General features: G+C 38.4%; 1 long non-coding RNA gene across 1 annotated transcript in view; it reads right to left on the reverse strand.

Annotated features, from left to right (window-relative positions):
* LOC145513373 (uncharacterized) overlaps positions 1-24,027 on the reverse strand; it is a 285,374-nt gene that overhangs the window by 35,944 nt on the left and 225,403 nt on the right. The window lies entirely within an intron of this gene.

Below are 24,027 nucleotides of genomic sequence, written 5' to 3' on the forward strand. Positions count from 1 at the left end.
AATTAATGGATTTTCTGCATGGCCACTATAGTCACATTGCTACCTTTTTGATAATCTTCATTTACTTTTTAACAGCATAGCATTATGTGTAAGCCTCCAAGAATGACAGTTTTTTTTCCTCACCACATTGATATTTAAGAAGGAGTCTTAGTATTGTTGAAGGAAATAAATTTTTCACCCCCCCAAAAAAATACACATTTATATAGGCATTTATTTCAGGATTAAGTATTCTAACACTTTAGTAAATCTAAAATGCCATGTGTTATAGAAAAACATAGCCAGTTACAGTTGAGAGATGCATTCCATTTTACAAGAGTATGAGACTATTCAGTGGGGAAAGAAGAGTATTTAACAGATGGAGCTGGGATAACTAGATATTCACATGCAAAAGAATGAAGTTGGACCCCTTCCTCACACAGTATACAAAAATGAACTCAATTGGACAGAGCAAAAACTGTAGTACCAAGAGTAAACCTTTGTGACCTTAGTCAATGAGTTCTTAAACATCAAAAACACAAGCAACAAAAGAAAATAAATTGGACTTCAAAACGAAAATATTTTGTGCTTCAAAGGACACTGTCCTTTACACTTTGTCAAAAGTAAAAAGACAACCCACACAATGGGAGAAAATATTTAGAAATCATATCTAACAAGGAAATAGTATCCAGAATACCTGGGTATCTCATAACTCATCAAGAAAAGGACAGATGGCCCAGTTTAAAAATGGTCAAAAGATTTGAATAGGTATTTTTCCAAAAAAGATACACAAATAACCAAGAAGCATGTACAGATTACCAGGAACATTAGGTATCAGAGAAATGCAAGTGAAAAACCAGAAAAATACCACTTCACACCCACTGTGAGAGTAGCAAGGGAAGAACAGAATCTGACTCCTTGTTGGATCTGTTTTACTTTAACCTTTGCTCTCCATTGCTTTTGTTACTATAATCACTGAAAGGATGCTGTCTATGAGCTGTAAGCATACATAATGGCCTGACTCAGGGAAACCTGCCACTCTGCCTGAATGTTTAACTAAGGTGCCTTTGTTCAGCTCACCAGGAGACATTCTGACCCTGCCCACTTGTGAAAGGTTGCAGGAAAAAAAAAGTTATCCCAGCCCCTCCCCACTGCTGGCTAAGCCAGGAGATTATCTGCAAGGTTTATGGCATTTTTTACTTCCTCACCTTGTCCCTCTCTCTGTTCTACAAAAGATACTAGCATCCAGACCCTGATAAGACTAGAAACACTTGTCTGCCATCTTCTCAGATGCTCAGCTTTTCAAATAAAGTCACTGTTCCTTCTGTTCCTTGCCTCAATACCTCATCTCCTGATTATTTGCCTGTCATGTGGCAAACAGACCAAGCTTGGATTTGGTAACCATAGCTAAAATCAGAAAGACAGTAACAAGTGTTGAGAGTGTGTTGAAAAATTGGAATTTTCATGCACTGTTGGTAGAATTATAAAATGGTACCTGGTGGCTCAGATGGTAAAGAATCCGCCTGCAATGCAGGAGACAAAGGTTCCATCCCTGGGTTGGGAAGATCTCCTGGGGAAAGTAATGGCTACCCACTCCAGTATTCTGGCCTAGAGAATCCCATGAACAAAGGAGTCTGGCAGGCTACAGTCCATGGTTTTGCAAACAGTTGAACATGACTGAACGACTTAAGCACTCACACAGCAGCCACTTTGGAGCTAACAGTTTACAGCTGCTCAGAATGTAAAATAGACAAGTTACCCTGTGACCCAGCATTTTCACTCCTGAAAAGTCAAAGTGGCTCAGTCGTGTCCAACTCTTTGTGGCCCCATGGACTATACAGTCCATGGAATACTCCAGGCCAGAATACTGGAGTGAGTAGCCTTTCCCTTCTCCAGGGGATCTTCCCAACCCAGGGATCGAACCCAGGTTTCCCGCATTGCAGGTGGATTCTTTACCAGCTGAGCCACAAGGGAAGTCCAAGAATACTGGAGTGGGTAGCCTATCCCTTCTCCAGCGGATCTTCCCAACCCAGGAATTGAACCGGGGTCTCCTGCATTGCAGGATTCTTTCCCAACTGAGCTATCAGGGAAGCCCTATTTTCATTCCTAGTGTGTACCAAAGAGAATTGTGAAACCAAGCCAGGACCCTGTGGGCTCTCCAGGTTATAGATCCTTTCTTTCCATGTCCCCAGTTTATAGTTTGTAGGAAAGAGGCTTTGTTCACCCTGCCCTGAGTTCCAAAGGGCGGATTCGGACAGTTACTAATCAGAAAACGGAGGGGATGCAGAAACAAAGGAGCAGTCAAGAATCAGTAGTGCAGTAACATGGCAGGGTCCTGGTTCCTCCTCAAGCAATAGACAAAACAACATATCTTTGAGTTCTGCAGGAACTAAGGCCCCCACTACTTAATTGGGGACTAAGGGAACTATCTATCCTCTATCCCCCACCCTGATAGAGGATGGTAACTTATGGCTGAGCCAAGATTCCTGGAGCACCACCTTGTTACCTCACTATCAACCAATCACACCCTGCAGCCCTCACCTGAAATTATGCCTATAAAATCTTGTCCCCAGAAACCACCAGAGAACTCAGGAGTTTTATTTTCTTTTATCATGAGCCACCCTGTCCTCCTTGCATGGTCCTGCAGCAGAACTGTCTCTGCTCCGGATTCTGATGTTTTGGTTTGTTTGGCTCACTGTGCATCAGGCACACGAACTTTTGTGTGGTAACAGTAGTGACCACAGTTGCACAACTCTGAATATACAAAAAGCAACTGAGTTTTATACTTTTAAGGGCTGACTTATGATATGTGAATTATATGTCAAAACTAATTTTTAAAAGATATATACTGAATTCAGAGATATTAGAAAAATGTGATTCCTAGAATTGACTACAGTAGCATATAGCAAAGGAAACCATAAATAAAAGGTAAAGACAACCTGCAGACTGGGAGAAAACATTTGCAAATAAAGCAATGACAAGGGGTTCATTTCCAAAATATACAAACAGCTCCTACAACTCAATAACAAAAAACAAAACAACCCAATCAAAAAATGAGCAGAAGACCTGAATAGACATTTTTCCAAAGACATGCAGATGTCCAAAAGGCACACGAAAAGATGTTCAGAATTACTAATTATTAGAGAAATGGAAGTCATTGAGATACCATCTCACATCAGTCAAAATAACCATAATCTTAAAATGTACAAATAAATGCTGGGGAGGCTTTGGAGGAAAGGGAACCCTCCTGCACTACTAGTAGGAATGTACATTGGTGCAGCCACTATGGAAAACAGTATAGAGGTTTCTCAAAAAACTATAGAGTTGCCATATAATCCAACAATTGTACTCCTGGACATATATCCAGACTAAACTCTAATTCAAAAAGATACATGGCCCCCTGTGTCCCTAGAAGCACAATAACCACAACAGCCAAGACATGAAAGCAAACTAAATGTTCATCAACAGATGAATGGATAAAGAAGATATGCTATATATATGCATATATATACACACAATGGAATGCCACTTGGCCATAAAAAAAAAAAAAATGAAATAATGCCATTTGTAGCAACAAGGATGGACCTAGAGATTATCATACTAAGTGAGGTGAGTCAGAAAGACAAATATCATATGATATCACTCATATGTGGAATCTAAAATATGACACAGATGAAATTATCTATGAAACAAAAACAGACTCACAGACATAGAGAACAGACTCATGGTTGCCAAGGGGGAGGGATGGATTGGGAGTTTGTGATTAGCAGATGCACACTATTACATATAAAATGGATAAACAACAAGGACCTACTCTGTGTGTGTGTGTGTATGTAACAAGCATTTTGCTGTACAGCAGTAATTAACACATTATAAGTCAACTATACGTCAATAAAATGACGTACCACATACTTTCTTAGTCATTGAGATAAAAAATATTCAAGATCCTCAAGTTTTTGCCTATCTTGAGGTGTTTTCCAAGTCTTACAACATAGATCATTTCTTTCTGTCTTGCTTCCACTGGTCATTAGCTAAAGAGAATATACACATAAGCCTACTTAAAAGATTACAAGACAGCATCATATTCTTAAGGACTGTCTGTCTATTTTTGCTACCAGGATGAAAAAATAGAACACTACTTCTGAATGAATAGAATGCTGTTTTGAAGAACAGAATGCTATTCTGAGACCTCAAAATCGACTTTCCTTAAAATAGTGTTTTTAAAAGCAAAAACTTTTATAATCAAAATAAAAGCCAACAGAGGTCCACTGTAAAAAAAAAAAAATTAAAACCTAGTAAGTATGAACTTCATAATACCACCACCCAGAGAGAAACACTTAATATTTAGAGGCTTATCTTTTCTAAACTTAAATAAATTTAATTGTGACTTCAATTTCATTCTGGTCTTACTCTTAGTTATTTAATTACAAGAACTTTCTAATGTAAATTAGGAAATGTGGCTTTGGGAACAGAGGGAAACATGATGACTTATATGTTCTGTAGTGGGTTTCTCAGTAAACAGCTGCAGAAGACAGTTCTCCTTCCCAGAGACACAAAATGTGCCCAAGGCTGGCAAAATAAGAGCACAATGGTTATGGCTGCCAAAGCTGTAAGCCTGAGAAAGCTATGTTCAAACTGTTGTGGCCCCCCTGAACACCCACTGACAGTTGTGGGACTTGTACCAGAATGCCCAAAGAGGCTATTCTTAAGCATTGCTTACTACTTTTATCTTTTAAACAAGTTCTAGTTGAATATCAAGGCTATTCTTATTAAAAAGGTATAATGGACTTTCTTTTTTGTCTAATTCCATGTTTAAACTTAAGCTTACATCAGAGTGCCAAGAAATGTTGCTTATAATGCAGACTCCTTAGTCCCATCAACAGAGGCTGATATTCTAGTTCTCAGTCTCTCCAGGAATTTACACTTGATGACCTAGGTGACTTAAAAGACTCTGCAGGTAATCCATGTTCCATGCTTTGAGAAATTCTTCAACCAAATGATTGTGTTGATTGTATGCCTCTGTGGTCGAAATAACTAATTCCATTCTGTGGTTTTGGTTCTCGCAACATGGTTTCCTAGGAACTTGAGGTGTATGGCCCCACATAGAGATGGGAATGAATGGCCTGACCAGTCAAGTGTTCCTACCCTGTGATTCTAACTTTCATTTTCTATCACATGACTGGACCTTACTCAACTTCACTGCTTCTTTTCTAAACTTTTGTTCCTTCTCCTTTAGGACTGATTTCTTTAATACATACTTTAACCATTTCTATGTTATAAGGGAAAAAATCTCCAAAAATTCTCAAATTAGTTTGAGGGAGTTAAGAGTTAAAAATAATTTTGGGAACTTGCTGAGTTTTCAAAATTGTTATTTAACATGATGAAACTTGCCGTGGATCAGTAAACTAGGTATCATCACAGCACATTTCACAGATTTATGGTTCCTATCACTTAGTGATATATTTCTAATAAAACTTGGAAGGGAACCTTTTTTAATCCCAGAGTTTGACTTCCGCATATATTCTATAAATGTTCTGCTGTTTAGATCCATTGCATTAAACAGACAAGTATTCCCTCATCTATAAAACAGAAGTGGTAATAGGCTTCAACTCTGTGGAGAGGTAAAGGTAACATAGTATAGGCACTATGGTACATAATTTCTCAATAAACAATAGTGGTTTATAATATGTTGCTCCCTTGCAAGTAAAACTTGACAGGACCCTATGGTACCCTCCCAGATACAAATACTTTTCATGTCCCCGGTTTTTTTTTTGTAGGAAACAGGTTTCATTCCTTTCATTGACTTTCCCCGAGTTCCAAAGGGCAGGTTCACACTGTTGCTAATCAGGGAAGCAAGAGAATGCAGAAACAAAGAAGTAAAAATCAAGAAACAGTAATGCATGGATGGACCTAAAGATTATCATACCAAGTGAAGTCAATCAGAAAGTCCGTAAATATCACTTACATGTGTAATCTAAAATATGATACAAATGAACTTATTTATGAAACAGATACTGACTCACAGACATAAAAAACAGACTTGTGGTTGCCAAGGGAGTAGGGATGGAGAGACTGGGAATTTGTGGTTAGCAGATGAAGATGCAAGCTATTACATTTCTAAGAACACGGAAAAACAACAAGGTACTACTGTATTGTACATTTCAGTTCAGTTTAATTGCTCAGTCGTATCCGACTCTTTGAGACCCCATGGACTGCAGCACACCAGGCCTCCCTATCCATCACCAACTCCCGAAGTTTACTCAGACTCATGTCCATTGTGTCAGTGATGCCATCCAACCATCTCATCCTCTGTCATCCCCTTCTCCTCCTGCCTTCAATCTTTCTCAGCATCAGGGTCTATACATAACAATATCTTTGAGTTCTCCTGTAGGAACTAAGCACCGCCCCCCCTCCCAACCAAGTGGAGGATAATAACTTCAGGCTGAGCACAGGATTCTTTGAACACTGCTTTGTTATGTCACCACCAGTTAGTTAATAAGAAGAAAATCTGCACACAGTGGAAGATGATGTAAACTGATCCCTTCACCCAAATGGTTAATGAAAATTAACTTTCCCTTTCTTGAGACTGTCATGGTCAGGAGAATCTTTGGAACTGGTTTTTGGACACAAGTCCACTTTCTTTACAAGCTGCCAACCTCCTAAATAAAGCAACCTTTCCTTTCCAACCAACACTGGTTTCTCAAGTACTGGCTTTCAAGCAGTGAGCAGCTAAACCTCATTTGTTTATATATTTGTCAATGTGTCATCTTTAGAACTTAAAAGTCTTAGAAATTGTTCTCCAAAGAAGGCTTTATAACCTTGACAAACAGTCTAGTACATTCCATATTTAACAGACCTCCATTTTTTTTCTTATATAATGTATTTTAAATTTTTGAGGAAAGCTTTAATTGTTAGCCTTTAGCCATTGCTGCTACTAAGTCGCTTCAGTCGTGTCTGACTCTGTGCGACCCCATAGACGGCAGCCCACCAGGCTCCCCTGTCCCTGGGATTCTCCAGGCAAGAACATTGGAGTGGGTTTCCATTTCCTTCTCCAATGCATGAAAGTGAAAAGTGAAAGGGAAGTCGCTTAGTTGTGTCCGACTCTTCGCGACCCCATGGACTGCAGCCTACGAGGCTCCTCTGTCCATGGGATTTTCCAGGCAAGAGTACTGGAGTGGGGTGCCATTGCCTTCTCCACTTTAGCCATTATGGACCTATTATCACACATTCTCAAGATAACTTATTTTAAATGAAACAAGTGAGCATGAGCCCAATACGGGCCATTATTATTCATGTGGTTCTAAACCCTAACCTTTAAATAAATACACTGTTGTTGCTTATGCACTGCTCTGACTTAAATATTCTAATAGTTTTTATGCTGGTGACCACACAATGATATTACTTTATGAAAAAAATTATTTAGCAAATATACTTGTGACTATATATTTACTTGTGTGTATTTACTATGTATATACTTGTGACTATTGACAGTTATGTAGCACTCTTCTGGTAGATGTTTGCTAACTTTAAAAGCATTTATTTTTGATAGTCTCAAAGTCTCAGTCTGTTTATTAGAACTAGTTTATTCACTTGGAACAGTGTACCTCATGGATTGAATTGACAGCCAGATGGATTACCACTCTGTGTTGCATTAGGATCTTTGATTTGTTCTCCTGTTAGTTTCTTGTAGAGTAAGAACATTTAAAATGCTACTAGCTATACAATTAAATCCAATAAACTAGCAAAATTTCAAGTCCCTCCAGCCCACCATTTCCACTGAATGAGAACTCATTTATCTGAACCAACTGATAGTTAGATTCTTAAAATGTATTTCATAGTCTGTTTATATTCCTAAATTTGTAGGATGAAGTTTGATTTAGAAAATGAAGGTTTCAATGATTGAGTCTGAATCAACACAACTGAAATAAAAAAAAAAAAAGCCAATGTGGTCAGTGGGAAGAGCTTTGAGTTAGGTATTACTTCCTGGTAACTGTATGACCTCTAATTAATTGTGTAATCTCAGGCAAGTGACTTAATCTCTGCCTGTTTTTCACATGAGAGATGATGAAATTAGAATAAAAATTGATCACATGTCAGATCACAAAACAAGTCTCAAAAAATTTAAGAGACTGATAATTAAACTAAATATCTTTTCCTGCTGTAATGGAATAAAACTAGGAAATAATAACATATGGGAAACAGTAAACTTCACCAAAAAAAAAAAAGTGGAAATGCAACAGTGCACACCTGAGCAACCAGTGAGTCAAAGGGGAAATTAAAAAATAAATTAGACAATACCTTGGGGCAAATGAAAATGAAATGTTAACATATCAAAATTTACATATTATGAAATTCATAACAGTAAGTGCATACATTAAAAGAAACAACCTAATTTTATACCTCAAAGAATTAGAGAACAAATTGAACTCAAAATTAGGAAGTAAAGAGCAGAAATAAAATTTAAAAAAATTTTAAATAGGAAACAAGTTGGCTTCTTGAAAAGACAATTTACAAACTCTTAAGCTGGACTAAGAAAAAAATAAAACTCCTCAAATAAAATCAGAAATGAAAGAAGAGATATATGATAACAGAAATAAAAAGGACAAGAGACTACTATGAACAATTATCCACCAACAAACTGGATAAACTAGAAGAAATGAATAAATTCATAGTATACAGGACCTTACCTGTCTCCTGAGAAACCTGTATGTGGGTTAAGGAGCAACAATTAGAACCAGACATGGAACAACTGACTGGTTCAAAATTGGGAAAGGAGTATGACAAGGCTGTATATTATTGCCCTGTTTATTTAACATATGCAGAGTACATCATGTGAAATGCCAGTATGGATGAATCACAAGCTGGAATCAAGATTGCCAGGAGAAATATCAACAAACCTCAGATATGCAGATAATACCACTCTAATGGCAGAAAGTGAAGAGGAACTCGAGAGCCTCTTGATGAAGGTTAAAGTGGAAAGTGAAAAAGCTGGCTTGAAACTCAACATTCAAAAAATGAAGATCATGGTATCCAGTCCCATCAATCACTTCATGGCAAATATAAGGGAAAAATGGAAACAATGACAGATTTTATTTTCTTGGGTTCCAAAATCATTGTAGACGGTGATAGAAGCCATGAAATTAAAAGACGGTTGCTCCTTGGAAGAAAAGCTATGACAAGCCTAGACAGCATATTAAAAAGCAGAGACATCATTCTGCTGACAAATGTTCATTTAGTCAAAGCTATGGTTTTTCCACTAGTCATGTACAGATATAAGAGCTGGACCATAAAGAAGGCTGAGCACCAAAGAACTGATGCTTTTAAATGTAGTGCTGGAGAAGACTCTTGAGAGTCCCTTGGACTGCAAGGAGATTAAACCAGTCAATCCTAAAGGAAACCAACCCTGAATATTCATTGGAAGCACTGATGTTTAAGCTGAAGCTCCAATACTTTGGCCACCTGATGCAGAGAACCTACTTATTGGAAAAAACTCTGATGCTGGGAAAGACTGAAGGCAAAAGAAGAAGGGGAGGCAGAGATGGTTAGATAGCATTCCCAACTCAATGGACATGAATTTGAGAAAACTCCAGGAGATACTGGAGGACAGAGGAGCCTAGTGGGCTGCAGTCGATGGGGTTGCAAAGAATCGGACACAACTCAGCAACTGAACAACAATACAGGACCTAGCAAAACTAAATCATGAAGAAACAGAAACCAACAGACACATAACTACTATGGAGATTTACTCAGTAATAGAAAATCTCCCAAAGAAAACTCAGGATCAAACAGCTTCCCTGGTAAATTCTACCAAACATGTGTCGAAAAAATTGTGCCTATCATCTCAAACTCCTCTCAAGGTTGGAAAGGAGGGAAGGAACCCTTTCAAATTCATTTTATGAAGTCAGCATTACTTTAATAACAAAGTTAGATGAAGACTTTACAAGAAACAAAAACTACAAGCCAATATCTCTTATGAATATAGATGCAAAAATTCCCAATACTAGCAAAGGATCTTATGCCATAACCAAGTGGGATTTATCCCTGAGTTGCAATGATGACTCAAAATATAAAAATGGATTAATGTGATATATCACATTGTGAGAATAAAGGATAAAAATTGCATGATTGGAAATGGCCAAGATGGCAGAGTAGAACCCTAAGCTCACCTCCTCTAATGAACACATCAAAATAACAATCTGCAGAACAACAATTATTGAAAAAGACTGAAACCTACCAGAAAAGATCATCTACAACCAAACACATAAAGAAAGAACCACAAGACTGGTAGGAGAGGCCATACCCTCAGGGTGTGCAAACCACCAACTAGAGGATAGTTGTATTACAGCGATTCTCCCACAGTGGTGAGAGTACTGAACCCCATGTTAGGCTCCCTAGCCTGGGGGCCTGGCACCTGGAAAAGGAGACCCCAGAGCATTTGGCTTCAAAGGCCAGTGGGCTTCATTAAGAGAGGCCACAGGAGTGGGGGAAATAGAGACTTCACTCTTAAAGGGTGCATACAAAATCTCATGCACCCTGATGAAAAACAAAAGCAAAAATTTGATAGGGAGCTGGGTTAGACATATCTGCTGGTCTTGGAGGGTCTCCTGGGGAGGTGAGGAGCAGATGTCACACTGGGGATATAGACACTGGCGGCAGATATATCATTAAGCATTCATCTATATGAGCTCTCATGGAGGTTGACAATTTGGCACCAAGACCTTGCCACACCTAACAGCTTATGGACTGCACTACTGGGATGCCTTGGGCCAAAAAGCAAACTAGGCATGGACAGAGGCCCATCCATCATCAGACAGGCTGTCTAAAGATTTCCTGAGCCCACAGGCACCTCTAGACATGGCCCTGCTAACTAAAGGCCCAACAGCCAGCTCTAACCTCCAACAGGCAGGCACTGACCCCTCCCATCAGGAAGCCAGCACAAACCTCTAGACCAGCCTCACCCACCAGGGGGCAGGTACCAACAACAAGACAACTACAGAAAACTAACCAAAATGATAACATGGATCACAGCCCTGTGTAACTCAAACTATGAGCCATGCTGTGCAGTGCCACCCAAGATGGATGGATCACGGTGGAGAGTTCTGACAGAATGTGGTCTACTGGAGTAGGGAATGGCAAACCACTTCAGCATTATTGCCTTGAGAACCCCACAAAGAGTATGAAAAAGCAAAAAGATTCAACACAAAAGATGAGCCCCCCAGGTCAGTAGGTGTCCAATATGCTACTGGTGAAGAGTGGAGAAATAGCTCCAGAAAGAATGAAGAGGCTAAGCCAAAGCAGAAACGATTCCCAGTTGTGGATGTATCTGGTGGTGAAATTAAAGTCAATGCTGTAAAGAACAATATTACATGGGAACCTGGAATGTTAGGTCCATGAGCCAGGCTAAATTGGATGTGGTCAAACAGGAGATGGCAAGAGTGAACATCAACATTTTAGAAATCAGTGAAGTAAAATGGACCAGAATGGGCAAATTTAACTCAGAAGACCATTATATTATGACTGTGGGCAAGAATCCCTGAGAAGAAATGGAGTAGCCCTCATAGTCAATAAGAGAGTCTGAAATGTAGTACGTGGATGCAATATCAAAAATGACAGAATGGTCTCTGTTCATTTCCAAGGCAAACCATTCAACATCACAGTAATCCAAGTCTATGCCCCAACCACTAATGCTGAAGAAACTGAAGTTGAATATCTATGAAGACCTGAAAGACCTTGAGAACTAACACCCAAAAAGATACACTTTTCATCATAGGGAACTGGAATGCAAAAGTAGGAAGTCAAGAGATACCTGGAATGACAGGCAAGTTTAGCCCTGGAATACAAAATGAAGCGGGGCAAAGGCTAACAGTTTTGCCAAGACAATGCACCGGTCACAGCAAACACCCTCTTCCTACAACACAAGAGACGACTCTACACATGGACATCACCAGACAGTCAAAAGAAATGCAAAATGGCACAATGGTTGTCCAAGGAGGCCTTACAAAAGCTGAGAAAAGAAGAGAAGCAAAAGGCAAACGAGAAAAGGAAAGATATACCCGTTTGAATGCAGAGTTCCAAAGAATAGCAAGTAGAGATAAGAAAGCCTTCCTCAGTGATCAGTGCAAAGAAATACAGGAAAACAATAGAATGGGAAAGACTAGAGATCTCTTCAAGAAAATTAATGATATCAAGGGAACATTTCTTGCAAAGATGGACACAATAAAGACAGAAACTGTATGGACCTAATAGAAGCAGAAGATATTAAGAAGTGGAAAGAATACACAGAAGAATTATACAAAAAAGATCTTAATAACCTGGATAATCATGATGGTATGATCATTCACCTAGAGCCAGACATCCTGGAATGTGAAGTCAAGTGGGCCTTAGGAAGCATCACTATGAACAAAACTAGTGGAGATGATGGAATTCCAGCTGAGTTATTTCAAATCCTAAAAGATGATGCTGTTAAAGTGCTACACTCAATATGCCACCAAATTTGGAAAATTCAGCAGTAGCCACAGGACTGGAAAAGGTCAGTTTTCATTTCAATACCAAAGGGAAATGCCAGAGAACATTCAAACTACCACATAATTCCATGCATTTCACATGCTAGCAAAGTCATGCTCAAAATCCTCCAAGCTAGGCTACAACAGTATGTGAACTGAGAACTTCCAGATGTACAAGCTGGTTTTAGAAAAGGCAGAGGAACCAGAGATCAAATTGCCAACATCCATGGGATCATCGAAAAAGCAAGAGAATTCCAGAACAACATCTACTTCTAATTCATTGACTATACTAAAGCCTTTGACTGTGTGGATCACAACAAACTGTGGAAAATTCTTCAAGAGATGCGAATACCAGACCACCTGACCTGCCTCTAACAAAACCTGTATGCAGGTCAAGAAGCAACAGAACTGAAGATAGAAGAACAGACTGGTTCAAAATTGGGAAAGGAGTACATCAAGGGTGTATATTGTCACTTGCTTATTTAACTTACATGCAGAATACATCAAGCAAAATGCCAGGCTGGATGAAGCACAAGCTGGAATCAAGATTACTGGGAGAACTATCAATAACCTCAGATATGCAGATGACACCATCCTAATCGCAGAAAGCAAAGAGAAACTAAGAGACTCTTGGTGAAGTTGAAAGAGGAGAGTGCAAAACTTGGTTTAAAACTCAGCATTCCAAAAGCTAAGATCATGGCATCTGGTCCCATCACTTCATGGAAAATAGATGGGGGAACAATGGAAACAGTGACAGACTTTATCTTGGGGGGCTCCAAAATCACTGCAGATGGTGAACGTAGCCATGAAATTAATAGACGCTTGCTCCTTGCAAGAAAAGCTATGACCAACCTAGACAGCATATTAAAAAGCAGACATCACTTTGCTGACAAAGGTCTGTATAGTGAAAGCTACAGTTTTTCCAGTAGTCATGTACGGATTGACAGTTTGACCATAAAGAAAGCTGAGCACCGAAGAATTGATGCTTTTGAACTGTGTTGCTGGAGAGACTCTTGAGAATCCCTTGGACTGCAAGAAGATCAAACCAGTCAGTCCCAAAGGAAATCAACCCTGAATATTCATTGGAAGGACTGATTCTGAAGCTCCAATATTTTGAGCACCTGATGCAAAGAGCCAACTCATTGGTAAAGACCCTGATGCTGGGAAAGATTAAGGGCAGAAGGAGAAGGGGGAGACAGAGAATGAGATGTTTGGATGGTATTACTGACTCAATGGACATGAGTTTGAGCAAACTCATGTCCACTGAGATAGTGAAGTACAGGGAAGACTTGTGTGCTGCTGTCCATGGGTTGCAAAGAGTTGGACATGACTGAACAACTGGAAAATAAGATAAGTTCCTCAGCCTACAGATCAAGTCTGCAAATACAGGCCAGACTCCACCCTGGGACCAGCTGGCCCCTAACCCTTGGGTGACAAGAGGGGAGTACACTGCTGGGATGCATGGGATACCTCCTATTGAGGGCCACTCCTCCAAAGTTGAGAAACGTAACAAACCTACCACATACATAAAAAGACAAATAGCAATTTAGACAAAATGAGGTGACAGAGGACTATGTCTCAGATGAAGGAACAAGATAAAACCCCAGAAGAAGAAATAAGTGACGTGGAGATACGCAATCTACCCAAGAAAGAATTTAGGGTAATGATTGTAAGGATGTTCAAAGAATAGAGGAGGAAAATAGGTGACCAAGTTAGAAATGAGAACTTTTTATCAAAGCAATAGAAAATATAAAGAAAAATCATAGAAAGAATACAATAACTGAAAAGAAAAATACATTAGAAAGAATAGTGGAATAAATGAGGCAGAAGAAAGGATGAGCTGGAAGATAGAGTAGTGGACATCACACTGCCAAGCAGGAAAAAAAAAAAAAGAATGAAAATAAATGAGGGGAGTTTAAGAAACTACTGAGACATTGAATATGCTAATACAATTGAGTATTGCATTAGAGGGATCCCAAAAAGAGAAGAGAGAGAATGGGCCTGAGAAAATATTTGAAGAGATAATAGCTGAAAACTTCCCTAACCTGGGGAAGGAAATAGTCACCCAAGTCCAGGAAGCACAGAGAGTCCTATACAGGAATACATTATAACACATTGTAATCAAAATGACAAAAGTTAAAAGTTGTGGAGCAAAAGAAACCCTCCTACATTGCTGGTGGGAATAATAAATTAATACAACTATTGTACTATGGAGAACTGTATGGAGGTTCCTCAAAAAACTAAAAATAGAGTTACCACGTAATCCAACAATCCCACTCCTGGCCATAGGTCCAGAAAAGATGAAAACTCTAATTAGAAAAGATACATGAGATCCAGTGTTCATTGGAGCACCATTTACAATAACCAAGACGTGGGAGCAACCTAAATGTCCATCAACAGATGAATGAATAAAGAAGATGTGGAATACCACTCAGTCATTAAAAAGAACAAAATAAAGCCATTTGCAGCAACATGGATGGACATGGAGTTTATCGTAGTAAATGAAATAAATCAGAGAAAGACAAATATCATATGATATCACTTGTATGTAGAAACTGATAAAAATGATACAGATGAACTTATTTACAAACCAGAAACTGAGTCACAGATCTCAAAATCAAACTTACAGTTCCCAAAGGAGAAACATGGGGTGAAGTGATAAATTAGGAGTTTGGGATTAACATATACACACTACAGAATAGGGACCTTTCCTCAGTATTCTGTAATAACCAATATGGGAAGAGAATCTGAAAAAGCATTGGAGGCTACATATATTACATATATATAATGTGATTCACTTTGCTGTAAACCTGAAAGCCAACATTGTAAGTCAAGTATACGCCAATAAAATTTTTTTAAAAGATAAGGAGAATATTAAATGCAACAAGGGGAAGGCAACAAATAGCCTACAAAGGAATTCCCCTAAGTCTGTCAGCTGAGTTTTCAGCAGAAACTCTGCAGACCAGAAGGGAATGGCATGATATACTTAAAATGATGAGAGAGAAAAACCTATAATCATGCATACTCTACTCAGAAGGCTCTCATTTAGATTTTATGGAGAAATCAAAAGCTTTACAGACAAGCAAAAGCTAAAAGATTTCAGGACCACCAAACCAGCTTTACAACAAAGGCTAAGATAACTTCTTTAGGTGGAAAAGGAAAAACCACAACTGGAAACAAGGAAATAACAAAATGGAAAAGCTCATTGGTAAAGGCAAACATACAATAAAGGTGGGAAATCATCCAGGCACAGCAAGTAGGGAGTTAAAAGACAAAAAGTAGTAAAATCATTTGTATCCACAATAAGCAGTTAAGAGATACATAAAACAATTAGATGTAAAACATAATATCAAAACCAGTAATGGTGGGGGGAGATACAAATGCAGCATATCTAAAATATATTTGAAATTAAGAGATAAGCTACTGAAGGGCTTCCCTGGTGGCACAGTGGATAAGAATCCACCTGCCAGTGCAGGGGACACGGGTTTGATCTTTGATCTGGGAAGATTCCACATGCTGCGGAGCAACTAAGCTTGTGTGCCCATAACTACTGAGCCTAAGCTCTAGAGCCTGTGAGCAGCAGCTACAGAGTCCATGTGCTATAACTGTTAAAGCTCTCATGCTCAAGGGCCCGTGAGTTGCAACTGCTAAGCCTGTGTGCTGCAATGACTGAAGCCCACGTGCCCTAGAGCTGTGTTCTGCAACAAGAGAAGCCACTGCAATGAGAAGCTTGTGCACCGCAATGTAGAGCAGCCCCTGCTCACCACAACTAGAGAAAGCCTGCTCAAAGCAACAAAGACCCAGCACAGCCAAAAAAGAGAGAGAGATAGAGATAAGCAACTGAAACCAAGCACAAAAAAAGGTGACTCCTGTACAAAAATGTCACAGTAACCATAAAACAAAAATCTCTGATAGATAAACTAAAAAGAGAAAAGAATCCAAATATAACACTAAAGATAGTCACTAAATCTCAAGAGGATAAAGGAAGAAAAGGGAAAGAGAGATCTATAAAAACAAGTTCAAAATGGAGAGAGTGGAGACAAGATGGTGGAGCATAAGGACAGCCAACTCTTCTCATGAAAACAACAAAATCACAACTAACTGCTGAACAACCATGGACCCCCAAAAATACTAGAAACTGAAACAGCAGAGAAGGGGGAAGGCCACAACTTTTGAAAGAATGACATAGTCCAAGGATATAACATAAACCAATTAGAATCAAATGGGTCCAAGATGGCAGACAAGTCAACTTCAACTAGACCTTGATCCTCAATCAGTAAGATAAATGGCACACACAGAGGCACCATGACAGTCTCAAGGCACCATCAAAAGACCAAAAAGTGTTTGGTGACCCAGCTCCTGGAAATCTCCACCCTTTCCCCAAAATAGTTGGAATAATCTTCCCATTCATTAGCCTATGAATTACTCAGCCCATAAAAGCTAACCACGCCACATTTTCAAGATCCCTGAACTCACCCTCTGGGATGGCCCACACTCTGTCTATGGAGGTGTTTCTCTCTGAATCTGAATACATCTACTTCTTACCTATCACTTTGTCTCTCACTGAATTCTTTCTACGATGAGACAGCAAGAGCCTGAGCTAAATTGGATCCTGAGACCAAGTACTGTAGGTTTTAGCTTGGTTCAAGTCCCAGCCATGTCAGTTAGAGGCCCAAACTGGGTTTTAGCTAGGTTTGAGTCCCAACCATGTGGATTTAGAATCACAAACTGGGTTTTGGTTGGGTTCGAATCCTGACCATGTGTGTTTGAGTTCCAAACTGGGTTTTGAGTCCAAGCCACATGGGTTCAAGTCCTAAGTATGGTTTTGGCCACGTTCAAGTCCTGGTTATGTGGGCTTGAGTCCCAAACAGGATTTTGGCTGGGTTTGAGTCCCAATCTGAAGTAAACAATTTCAGAACCTACAAAAAAGATATCCTACATCCAAAGACAAAGAAAAAGAAGCCACAATGATATGGTAGGAGGGTTGCAATAGCAATAAAATCAAATCCCATACCTGCCAGATGGGCAACTCACAAACTAAAAATATTTATACCATAGAGGTTCTCTCACAGGAGTGAACGTTCTAAGCCCCACATCAGGCTCCCCAGCCTAGGGGTGCGGCAATGGGAGGGGAACCCAGAGCATCTGGTTTTGAAGGTTTGATCTCAGGAATTCCACACACTGTGGGAAACAGAAACTCCACTGTTAGAGGATGCATACAAGGTCTTATGCACTTTAGGACTCAGAGGGGAAAGCAGTGACCTCACAGGAGACTGCACCAGACTAAACTGTTGGTATTAGAGAGTCTCCTGCAGATGTGGGGGTGGTGTGGCTCACCGCATGGACAAAGACACTGGTGGTGGTAGTTTTGGGGAGTACTCATTGGTGTGAGTCTTCCTAGAGGCCACCAAGACCTAGCCCCACCCAACAGCCTGTAGGCTCCAGTGCTGGGATGCCTCAGGCCAAACAACCAACAAGGAGGGAACAAGTTAGGAAGCCTGAAGTCTTTCTGAGCCCACAGTTTCCTACTAAACACACCCTTTGACACAGTCCTACCCACCAGAGGTACAAGACCCATCTCGACACATGAATGGGCAGGAACAAGTCTTTCCCACCAGGAAGCCTGCGCAAGCTTCTTAGACCAGCCTCATTCACCAGGGGGCAGAGAGCAGAAGCAAGAAACACTACAACCTTGCAGCCTGCAGAATGGAAACTGCAATCACAAAAAAATTACACAAAATGAGATGCCAAAAGAATATGTCCCAGACAAAGGAACAAGATAAAACCCCAGAAGAACAAGTAAATAAAGTGGAGATAGGCAAGCTACCCAAAAAAAGTATTCAGAGTAATAACAGCAAAGACCATCCAAGATCTCAGAAAAAGAATGGAGGCACACACTGAAAAGATTCAAGAAATGTTTAACCCAGAAGAACTGAAGAACAACAAAAAGAGGTGAATGATATAATATCTGGAATGAAAAATATACTAGAATGAATCAATTGCAGAATAAATGAGGAAGAAGAATGTATAAGCTACCTGGAAGACAGAATTGTGGAAATAACTGCCATGGAACAGAATATAAAAAAACGAATGAAAAGAAATGAGAACAGTCTAAGAGACATCTGGGACAAAAGTAAATCCACCAATATTCTAATTATAAGGGGTCTCAGATAGAGAAGAGTTACGACCAACCTAGGCAGCATATTAAAAAGCAGAGACATTACTTTGCCAACAAAGGTCGGCCTAGTCAAGGCTATGGTTTTTCCAGTAGTCATGTATGGATGTGAGAGTTGGACCATAAAGAAAGCTGAGCACCAAAGAATTGATGCTTTTGAACTGTGTGGTGTTGAAGATTCTTGAGAGTCCCTTGAACTGCAAGGAGATCCAACCAGTCCATCCTAAAGGAAATAAGTCCTGAATACTCATTAGAAGGACTGATGCTGAAGCTGAAACTCCAATACTTTGGCCACCACATGCGAAGAACTGACTCATTGGAAAAGACCCTGATGCTGGGAAAGATTGAAGGTGGGAAGAGAAGGGGACAACAGAGGATGAAATGGCTGGATGGCATCACTGACTCAATGGACATGAGTTTGAGCAAGCTCTGGGAGTTGGTGATGGACAGGGAGGCCTGGCATGCTGCAGTCCATGGGATCTCAAAGAATCGGACATAGCTGGGCAACAAAACTGACTGATAGAAAAGAGAGAAAAGACTCGAGAAAATATTTGAAGAAATAACAACTGAAAACTTCTCTAGCAATGGAAAGGAAACAGTCACCTAAGTTAAGGAGGAACAGAGAGTCCCAGGCATGATAAACCTAAGGAGGAAAATGCCTAGACACATAGTAGTCAAACTAACAAAAATTTTTAAAAAGAGAAAATATTAAAAGCATCAGGCAAAGACAACAAATAACACACAAGGAGTCTTCCATAAGGTTATCGTTTGATTTTCCAGCAGAAACTCTGCAAACTATAAGGGTCTGCATGGTATATTTAAACTAATGAAAGGGAAAAACTTACAAAAGAGAATAACCTACCCAGCAAGGCTCTCATTCAGATTCAATTACAGCTTTACAAGCAAAAGCTCAGCAAATTCACCATCACCAGACCAGCTTTGCAACAAATACTAAAGGTGGAAGAAAAAAAGGCCACAACTATACAAGAAAATTATGAATGTAAAAGCTCACTGTTAAAGGCAAACAAAGTAAAGGTAGGAAATCATCCACATACAAATATGATATCAAAATCAGAAACTGTGAGTACAGGAGAGTACAAATATAGGGTACTAGAAGTGTATTTTAAATTTAAAGACCAGCAACAAGTAGTCTTGTTAATATACAGACTGCAATATCAAAACCTCATGGTAACCACAAACTGAAAATTCACACACAAAGAAAAGAAAAAGGAAGCCAAACACAAAAGTAAAATTAGTTATCAAATCACAAGAGAAGAGAACACGAGAGGAAGGGAAGAAAAAAACCTACAAAAATAAATCCAAAAAAATTAACAAAATGACAATGAGAACATAGATATTGATAATTACCTTAAACATATATGGAATAAATGCTTCAACCTAAACACACAGACTGCCTGAATGGATACAAAAAATAAGCTCCATATATATAGATCTACCTCAGATCTAGGGATATATACAGACTGAAAGTGAAGTGATGGAAAAATGTATTCAATGCAAATGGAAATCAAAAGAAAACTGGAGTAACAGTACCTATATAAGACAACATAGACTTTACAGCAAAGACTGTTAAAGGAGACAAAGAAGCACGTTACATAATGATCAAGGGCTCAATCTAAGAAGAAGATATAACAATTGTAAATACATATGTACCCAACATAGGAGCACCTCGATATATTAATATAAGGCAAATACTAACAACCATAAAAAGAAGTTGAGAGTAACACCATTAATATTGGAGAGCTTTAACACCCTACTTTCACCAAGATCATCTAGACAGAAAATCAGTCAGGAAACACTAGCTTTAAATAATAGATTAAACTAGATGGACTAAATAGACATTAATAGAGTATTCTATCCAAAAGCAGCAAGATACACATTCTTTTCAAGTGCACATGAAACACTGTCCAGGACTGATCACATGCTGGGCCAAAAAGTGAACCTCAATAAATTAACAAAATCAAAATTATATCAAGCACCTTTTCTGACCCCAACACCAATAAGATTAGAAATCAACTACAAGGGGAAAAAAGGCTATAAAAAACACATACATACGGAGGCTAAACAATATGCTACTAAACAGTCAAAGGATCACTGAAGTAATCAAAGAGGAAATAAAAAAATACCTAGACACAAATGGCAACAAAAGCATGATGATCCAAAAACTATGGGATACAGCAAAAGCAGTTCTAAGAAGGAAGTTTATAGCAATAAAATCTTACCTCAGGAAAAAAATGAAAAAAAAAACTCAAATAACCAACTTAACTAACTTTACATCTAAAGCAACTAGAGAAAAAAACAAATAAAATCCAAAGTTACTAGAAGGAAACTTCTCTCATAGCTCAGTTGGTAAAGAATCTGCCTGCAATGCAGAAGACTCAGGTTTGATTCCTGGGTTGGGAAGATCCCCTGGAGAAGGAAATGGCAACCCACTCCAGTATTCCTGCCTGGAGAATCATATGGACAGAGGAGCCTAGCAGGCTACAGTCCATGGGGTCGCAAGTGCCAGACAGGACTTAGTGACAAAACCACTACAATCATAAAGATCAGAGCAGAAATAAATTAAATAGAGACAAAGAAAACAATAGAAAATATCAATAAAACTAAAAACTAGTCCTTTGAAAAGATAAACAAAATTGATACACCTTTAGCCAGACTCATCAAAAAGAAAAAAGGGAGAGGGCCCCAAGTCAATACAATTAGAAGTGAAAAAGGAGAAGCTACAACCAACACCACAGAAATAAAAAGGATCATAAGAGACTACTACAAGCAGCTATAGGCCAACAAAATGGACAACTTAGAAGAAACTGACATATCCTTAGAAATGTACAATCTCCCAAGACTCAACCAGGAAGAAATAGAAAAAATGAACAGACCAATTACCAATGCAGAAAACGAGTCAGTAATTTGAAAACTTCCAACAAGCAAAAATCCAGGAACAGATGTCTTCACTGGTGAATTCTACCAAACAATTAAGAGCTAATACCTATCCTTCTAAAACTATTCTGAAAAATTGCAGAGGAGAAAACACTTCTGAACTCATTCTCTGAGGCCACCATCACCCTGATACAGAACCAAAGATATCACACACACAAAAAGAAAATTACAGGCCAATATCATTCATGAATATAGATGCAAAAATCCAGAACACTAGTAAATCTACTCCAACAATAAATTAAAAGGATCATTGACTATGATCAAGTGGAATTTATCCCAGAGATGCAAGGATTTTTCAATATTTTCAAGTCAGTCAGTGTGATGTATCACATCAACAAACTGAAGAATAAAAAAGCCTTATGATTATCACAGAAGATATAGAAAAACATTTTGGTAAAATTCAACATCCATATTTGCTAAAAACCCTTCAGAGAGTGAGCATAGAAGGAACATAATAAACATATGAACATAATAAACATGTGAATAAACATATAGAAGGAACATAATAAAGGTGATATATAATAAACAAAAACTAACATCACACTCAACAGTGAAAAGCTGAAAGCATTTCCTCTAAGATCAGGTAGAGGACAGGGATGTCTACTTTGGCCACTTCTATTCAACATAGTTTTGGCAGTCCTAGCCATGGTAATCAGAGAAGAAAAAGAGGAAATTCAAATTGGAAAGAAGTAAAACTGTCATTGTTAATGACATGATACTCTACATAGAAAATCCTAAAGATGCTACCAGAAAACTACTAGAGCTTATTGATTAATTTGGCCAAGTTGTTGGATATAAAATTAGAACACAGAAAGCTGTTGTATTTCTATATACTAACAATGAAAGATCAGAAAGATAAATTTAAGGAACAATCCCATTAACCATCATCAAAAAGAATAAAATACCTAGCAATGAACATACCTAAGGTGGCAAAAGACCTATACTCCAAAAATTGCAAGACACTGGTGAAAGAAATGGAAGATAACACAAATAGATGGAATGATATACCACATACTTGGACTAGAAGAATCAATATTGTTAAAATGATCACACTACCCAAATCAATCTACAGATTCAGTGCAATCCCTATCAGATTACCAATGGCATTTTTCACAGAAGTAGCACAAAATTTTTAATATTTGTATTGAAACACACAAAAAAACCATGAACAAGTGAAACAATCTTGAGAACGATGATTGAAGCTGGTGGAATCATGCTCTTTGACTTTGGATCATACTACAAATAGAGTAATCAAAACAGTATGGTACTGGCACAAAAGCACACAAATAGATCAATGGAATAGGATGGAAAACCCAGAAATAAACTCACCCACTTATGGTCAATTAATCTATGACAAGGAGTTAAGAATATATAATGGAGAAAAGACAGTTTCTTCAATAAGTGGTGCTGAGAAAACTGGACAGCTAATGTAAAGATGGAAATAAAAACATTCTCTAACAACACACATATACACAAACAACCTCAAAATGGATTAAAGACCTAAAAATAAGATGGGATACTATAAAACTCCTAGAAGAAAACAGGCAGAAAACCTTTTGACATAAATTGTAGCAATACTTTTTTTTGGATCTGTTCCTAGAATAATGGAAATTAAAAAAAAAAATGAAAACAAATGGGACTTCACTAAGCTCAAAAGTTTTGGCACAGCAAAAGAAATCATAAACAAAATGAAAAGACATGGTGGGTGAAAATAATTGCAAACAATGCTACCAACATGTGATTAATGTTCCAAATATACAAACAGCTCACACAGCTTACACAGCTTTAGTATCAAAACAAACAAACAAGACTAGAGAAATGAAAATCAATACTACAATGAGGTTTCACCTCAGAATGACAATCATTTAAAAATCTACAAACAATAAATGCTGGAGAGGAAAGAAAAAGGAAACCCTCCTATACTGTTGGTAGGAATGTAAATTGATGCAGCCACTATGGAAAACAGTATGGAGGCACCCTAAAAAACTAAAAGTAGAGTTTTCATATAGTCCAAGAGTCCCACTCTTGGGCATATATACAAAACTATAGTTCAAAAAGATACATGCAGCCCAATGTTCATAGCAGGACTATTTGCAATAGTAAAGACATAGAAGTAACCTAAATGTCCATTGACAGACGGGTGAATAAAGATGTGATATATATATATATACACAATACAACCAACCATAAAAAAGTATGAAATGATGCTATTTGCAGCAACATGAATAGACCTAGAGATTACCATATTAAGTGAAGTAAGAAAGACAAATATATGATATCACTTATATGTGGAATCTAAAAAATAATACAAATCAACTTACAAAATAGAAATGGACTCACAAACAGAGAAAACAAACTTAATGGTTACCCAAGTGAATGAGGGGTAGATAAATTAGGAGTTTAAGATTAACATAAACA

Source organism: Giraffa tippelskirchi, chromosome 7 (genome assembly GCF_054371585.1).
Source record: "Giraffa tippelskirchi isolate mGirTip1 chromosome 7, T2T-mGirTip1v1.2.pri, whole genome shotgun sequence".
Lineage (NCBI taxonomy): Eukaryota > Metazoa > Chordata > Mammalia > Artiodactyla > Giraffidae > Giraffa > Giraffa tippelskirchi.